The sequence below is a fragment of the Styela clava genome, chromosome 14 (assembly GCF_964204865.1).
Source record: "Styela clava chromosome 14, kaStyClav1.hap1.2, whole genome shotgun sequence".
Lineage (NCBI taxonomy): Eukaryota > Metazoa > Chordata > Ascidiacea > Stolidobranchia > Styelidae > Styela > Styela clava.
Window position 1 is genome coordinate 5,200,063 of NC_135263.1, and position 7,568 is coordinate 5,207,630.

Here is a 7,568-nt window from a genome sequence, read left to right on the forward strand (position 1 = left end):
TTATCTGTCCTATATTCTTTTTTTCCGGTATCATGGGCCAATGAACGCAGACTTCTGCATGGCGTAACAATTAAAATTGGTCAGCTGTAGGTGGATCCCCGTGGTCGAATGGATATTTTTGCGTTGAGTTGAGTAGCTATTCCATAGTCTTTTTCAGTTATTATTAGTCACGTTATTGTAAGAAGGTAGTAAAAAGCAGTGGCGGCGCGTCAATAGGAACAACCGGGGCAATGCCCCGGTTGTTTTTTCGGTATAATAAAAAATATTCGAAAAATACCTCAATATCGGTTGCACAGACTGTCTACACTAGCCATATTCTCCCGACATGGTTCATTTTTCGCTCGCAAAGCCTTCGCCGAACGTCGACGGGGCGACGCCGATTTTGCCCCGGTTGCTCATTGTACATCGTATTCTCTCTTTTACCTTCCACTCGCCGCGTTTGTCTCGTTTGTTTTCTGTTTCTTTTACTAAATCATCGGGGCCGATCGGGGCTAGCCCCGAAATTATGACGACACAATGCCGACGTTTCTTACAACAACGTGTTGACATATTCACGCATTCCTTCTCGTTCGTTGGTTGCTTGAAGAGTTGATAGTTTCCTCGCCTTCGTTTTTGTTGCTTGTTTCGCTATTTGAATCAGTTAGAGACCTTTAGTCCATTTGCTTTCGATTTTCCACATTCCTTTTGAGCTTCTCACTTCTTTCCGGCTTCGCATTCTTAGCCTTAGACCTCATAATGAATAAGGTTGATGCACTACTTCGCACTCCGTTTTCGCAGCTGCCGCTGGAACAAAAATTAGAGGTACGACGTCTTGGGCCTTATCAACCAAAAAATTGTTCACTGGAACAATCCCATGACGGAGGAAAGCGTCGGCGTACATTCTGCGCAGAAACTTGGTATAAAAAACACGAATGGTTGTGTTACAGCGAGGACAAAAATGCACTTTTTTGTTTTTATTGCCTACTTTTTGCTACCGCGCGTGACTCACGTTGGTGTAAATTTGGTTTTAGAGATCTTAAACATCTTTCCGAGCGTGCCAGGGATCATCAATCTTCTATGGAGCATCTGGACAATGCAGTAAAATACCGAACATTCGGAAATGTTAATATTGCAGCACAGTTGGATGAAGGACGCGCGGTTTCTATTCGTCGGCACAACCAAAACGTCGAGAAAAACCGCCATGTTCTCGGTCGATTGATGGATGTTTTGAAGTTCATTGGTTGTCACGAGCTGTCCCTCCGTGGGCACGATGAACGGGCTGGCTCTTCTAATAGAGGGGTATTTTTGGATATGGTGGAATACACCGCATCCCTAGATACAGTATTGAGAGATCATCTTGATGCCGCAACAGTTTCGAAAGGGACATCTAAGGATATCCAAAATGATTTGCTCGACTCTATAATGTATAAAATTTATTTACAACATTTGGCTCTGGAAATTGAGAATTGCCAGTTCCTTTCGATTCAGTCTGACGAGACCACTGACATCACGTGCGTTTCCCAACTGGCTGTGATTTTTCGGTTTGTGAAAGATGGTAAACCTACCGAGAGATTTCACAGCTTTGTACCAATCGTTGATCGCACGGCTTGCGGGATATCGGCTGTACTGAAAGAAGTGTTACAGCCTTACAACGCGAAGTCAAAATTGATAGCTCAAACTTATGACGGCGCGGCAGTCATGAGTGGGTCGACACATGGTGTTCGAGTTTATATAAAAGAAGATTTTCCTCATGCGCATTTTTTACATTGTTATGCACACCAATTTGACCTCGTTATTAAAAATATGTGTCTTGATACCCCTCTCGTCCGTATATTTTTTGCAAATGTTTCGGGGTTTTCTTCATTTTTTTCCGTTTCGCCGAAGCGCTCTGACCTCCTTCGCCAGATATGTAGCCGCCGTCTCCCAGCTTGTGCACCAACACGTTGGAACTTCCAATCAAGCGTGGTGCAGGGCGTGTCCGAAATTAGGTCTGAGCTCATTGAGTGTTTCAATGGCATTCAGAGCTCTCCGGTTTGGGACGAACGCTCTGTGAGGGAGGCGGCAGGTCTAAAGCGTCTGCTAGAAGATGGTGAGTTTTCACCTTTTCTCCACAATATTCTATCACGTGGATGTATTATACGGCGCATTGCAGTCAAGGCTAATGGATGGAGCGTCTGTGCAGTCGTGTATTTCAGACTTCTGCGATGCTGTATCTCGTATCCGGGAAACGATAAAATACGACGACACATTGAGTGCTTCTTTACGCCGCGGGCAAACAACGCAGCGTTTGATTTTGTCTGCAAAGGAATGCTGTGACATTCTGGTGAATCAAATAGGCGATCGTCTGCGCACTGAACACCTTGCCGCGTTCTCTTTGATGAACCCCAAAAATTTTTCAAAATTTGCACGTCAATTTCCCATCCATTTGTTGGCTACTGTCTCCAAATTTTACCCCATGATAAACGTGGGTAATTTGGAAAATGAATTGCGATGTATATACACCAATCAAACTTTTTTGAACATCACATCAACTTGCGCGCTCTATGGGTTCCTCATAGATAACACTCTATTAACTACCTTTGCGGCGTCTGCAAAATTTCTGGACATCATTTTGACGACGCCTATTTCTTCCGCCGACGCAGAGCGAACATTCAGCACGCTGAAGCGTATTAAAACGTATCTCAGAAACACAATGAAGCAAGATAGATTAAATTCCTTGGCTGTTTTATTCATTCACAGAGACGTTATTTCTGGGATGCATGACTTTAATCAGCGCGTTATTGAGCATTTTGCTTCCAAGAAACCGCGGCGTGTTGCATATAGGTTCAAGCAGTAGAAGTCTAGCAGCATATATAACTATAAGTGAGCGACGCATGTCCTTATCTTTGCATTAACTTTCCTTTCTTCATAGTAACGTTTTAAACCTTATTTTAGGTTTTGTCTGCTTTCCCGAAGTTTCTGTTAATATGTCATTGTATTTATCTGGGTAAATATTGCCTTTCCTTTTGAAAGAGGTTTCAAAATAAACTATAGGCCTGATTACATGGCCACTGGGACCGGTCCAGCAGACCACATATGGGAACTATTTCACGCTTCAGTGATTCGCCTGCGATTCAAATCCGTGCTATCGGTCAACAACATCAGACCACCTATCGAGGAGGTCTGAAGTGAGCTGCACTGGTCTTGCTCAGTTGCCTCATCCTGCTACTCGAGCCTATCGCAGTTACGTACGTTGATCGAAGGGGTATGAAAGTTGTTTTCCTTTTCATCTCTGGTAAGTGAGTTGCTTTTTTCAACAAATAAAAATTTAGCCAGATAGTGCAAATTTAATTTAAACATCTTCCGCATCTATTAGGTCGCTGTTGAATCCAAATGTGAAATACCGGTACCTGTACTGGTGGGATCCCGGTGCGGCATGCTGGGTTGTTGTTTTGAAATAGAAAATAAAATTTTAATGTCTAAAGATCATTGATAGGAACTGAGCGCAATACGACCTATGTTGATAAACTTCAGTTTGCATTGAGGAATTCCACCATACAGCCATACCTCATCCTAGCAGGCACCGGTAACCTACATACCGGTACAAATTCAATGCTTCAGTGTCGGTAACGTCGCAGTAGTAGGGCGATATTAAATAATGAAAGTGCTTCTATTTACATATGATGATTATGATTATGTTCGATTGATAAACTATAAATGTTTAAATTTGGTTCTCAGTAGATTACTGGTAACTGTAGGCCTACCGTAATTTTTTGTTAATGGATCGTGTGACATAAGGTGCCGTTGAACGCTGAACGGACGGCCAAAATAATTCAACTCGTCTACCTTTTATGCCTTTAATTAATTTGACGTTTTGTTCTTAGATTATGAGCAAATTTCAACGGGAAAGCAACACCTCATCATATTCTGCAAATAACTTCACAGAACTTCAATCAAGAACGTGCATATAGTTTTGATACTTTAATTAACATTTGTATTGAAAAAAATATATATGCAGTGTTTGCAAATCACGACTCATTTTCTTTAGTCCGGCAGCTCTAAAACTGTTCTCTGATCTCGTTAGTTTAGACATGTAATCGAGGGCGCTAAGTGGTCTCCGAGACTACTTTGACATTTCCGAATCAAACCGGTTCACTGGACTGGTTTTGATGGACATGTAATCAGGCCTTATGTCTATTTTATTAATCCCTTGACTTGGACCGGTTTTAAAGACACTTTCTTATCGTTGAAAATTGTCGCTTTTGCCGATTGGTTGTTACTGATGGAATGGTTTTTATACTCATAAAATGATGGGAGAACTTACAGCGCTCATCCTGTCCCCGTAGATGGGGGTGACTTGGTCCCGCAGTAGCTTGCCCCGGTTGTCAAAATGACCACGCGCCGCCACCGATTCCTAGTACACCTTTCGAATCTATTTTCTCAATACAGACCCCACAAACAGCAATTTTCTGACTCTTATACATAACATAACCCAAGGGTTCAGCTTTTATTAGCAAATAAGATTTCTCCCAGCATTGAGTCAGCAAACATAAATATTCGTTCGGGTTCGGGTTATGACAATCCGTATAAATATATGCCCCACGAATATACAGGAAGCACTTAGTCTTACACATTTCTCAGATATAGATTCCCAGACTTGGGACCAATTATCGTGATCATGATTTTCAAGAGTGGTTTCCAGTCTTCTTCAAATCTTTTCTGTAACTGTTTTCCACATCGTCGCTCCTTCCAAGCCCCAAGCACATATTCACTGATTTGTTGTCAGCTGGCATATTGAACAGAAAATCCAATTTACTCAATATTAGATGTCTATTTGAGATGTCAGAATTTCTGTATTTGTTAGATAATCTTCTGTAATAGAAAAAAAAAATTGTGGGCCTTTTTGCATTAGAAACCTAGTTCTGTATCATATTACACGGTACCAATTTGGGTACAAAGATCAAACAATTATATAGCACAACCAGAATATATATCATGTAGAAAACCGGGCAACTCTACAACGATTATTCCCTTTTACATCATACACTAACCTAATAAGTGGTCGTATCGCTCCTCCCAGTCTACACCGACAAACTTTGCAGATGTTAGTTATTGTATATATTTTTATTGTTGCTATTTCAGTATTTTTATTTTATGGTTCACGAGAAACAAATCGCTCTCTCTCTCTGTGACTGTTTTGAGTGCTACAAGAAATAGTGAGCCAGCCAGCGTAATTGATAAGCGCAGTTTGGAACAAGAGTTCACTCCCTATTGTCATCTTTAATATTTTTTTGAATGTACTTTGTTACATCGAGAATCGCATTCACTTGATTTTTGTATTGACTTAAACATTGCGTCCGTTTAACTTGTGTAGTAATTTATTTGTTATTGTTGACGCCGTAATTTCCCTTGATTGACAGTGGGCTTCCACACACTTTGTTACAAAACAATTGAAAGAGTCTTCGTGGCAATTGCTTGCCCAGACATGTCTCGCTTAGACATGGATAGTTTCGGTAATTTGCTTTAGATAGCGCTTTACTTTTGCAGAGAATGGCGCTCGTTTCGTTGTAATTTGTAAATAAGTTAAACTTGTTCAGCGACCTTGGCTTTCTGTTTTGACTGTAGGACGATTAAATAATGTAGATTATGGCTGCCCACATAGGCCTAGTTAAGGATATTTTATGAGCATTAAATGGCCTTTTGTGATTGTTTTTAAAGTTATAGTTTATTTAATCGATTTGTTCGGATTTCATTGACGAATGATTTCATGTTCAACTTATGATAATTTAAGCCTGGAATAGCAGACAAATTCGGTATGTTATAATTTGTAACTCTTTCTGATTTGAAGGCTGCAAGTTATTCAATAGTAATATGGTTCGACTTAATAATTAACTATGTTTGATAATTGTGTTCATAAATTTGAGTAGGCTTTCTAAAGCAGTGGTTCCCAACCGCCGGTCCGCGGACCGGTGCCGGTCCGCGAAGCTTTTTTGCCGGTCCGCGAGAAATTTCGTTGTTTTGTTGTTTTTATGCCGTCTCAATCGCTTTACCGTAGACAAAGTTGCGTTGGCTCATTACGCAATTCTCTTCCGCCGTCATATTGCGACGTCTTTCGCGACATGTTGGCGCCGTCTTACGCGACATGTTGGCGTCGTCTTACGTGACATCTTGGCGCCGATCATTCACACTTTCCGCTTTTTGGCTCCGTTCATCGCGAATGCGCTCCATCAAATCTCGCAAAATTAAGAAGCCTAAAAATCGGCACGCGTGCTTTTTCTGTTCTGCGTGCTTTTCCTGATTAATATGACCACCCATATAAAACGTAATGCATATCTCCTTGTTTAAGCCAGAAAACCGTCAAGAACAGTACAATATTCCAGTGAGATATGAACTTGTTGCGACCCCACAAGTGGTCACGAAACGCGCAAAAAAAGCACGGGCCGCAGTGATCAGAGGGATTAAGATGAACCCAATAAAAAAGAAAAGGCTTTATTAAAATGGTGATTCTACTTTACAGTCCAGATTAAAAGAGAATTACTTATCACCATTTTAGATATCTCCTGATAACGAATACCCATCGCCATAAATGTGCATGTTTTTAATGTGAGATATTTTATGCGTGCCTTTCTTACGCATAATGGGTACCCAGCACTGCATTTTATAACGCAAATATATGGTATTATTTTATGTTTCACCCATTTTAAATATGTGCTCGGCACATTATTTGATAGTTTTTCTCCGTGTGAAATGTTTTGAAGTGTGCTTTTTTTGTCTAGAAGCATATTGAGTGCCCGACATTGCATTATATTACGCAAATATATGTTATTCTCTTCTGTTCCGGCCATTTTAATTTTTTGCCGGTCCGCGAGTACATTTAATCTAATTTTACCGGTCCGCCAGGGTAGAAAGGTTGGGAACCGCTGTTCTAAAGGCCGAATTGTGTATAGTTATTTATTTATTGCAAGTATTTTGTATTGATTTGTTTTTACGTTTGTATTAAGATAACCGTGTCAACTGTATACTTCGAGTTGTGTGATTTTCTGGAATGAGGATACAAACTTGGGGCCTGAAAGACCGCGTTATTGAACTGTTAATAAATATCTAGTGTGCAGTCGGTGTCGTCCAGGTCACAAAGAACGGCTGTTACATACTTGACATTGACAATGTGAAAGTTTTATTTCACTTTGCAACTTACAAGCTACAACAACGAGTGCTACAAGAAATAGTGAGCCAGTCAGCGTAATTTTCAATTCAATAACTAGCATCTGGTTTGAAATACAGGTACTTCACTTAGGAATTGTTAAAAAGGTGACGTAATTTACAGCAGACATAACACTTTTTACTCTCTCGCATGTATTTACTACAAAAAAGTTTTGAACTTTCTTTCTTACAAACTCAATAGAATGAGAGTTAGATGGGCTACATATTTCAACGCGAGCGCATATTTAACTTGCTAGCATTATACATTAACTGAATATTACCGTACATCAAACAGCCGTTACTTCTTAGGTACTCCATAATCAGTTTTTCAATGCGATCCGGTACGCTTAATGCATAAAACGCCATTTCCTAATCTCCTCCAGTCAGAGCTTTTTATGCATTAGAATTTC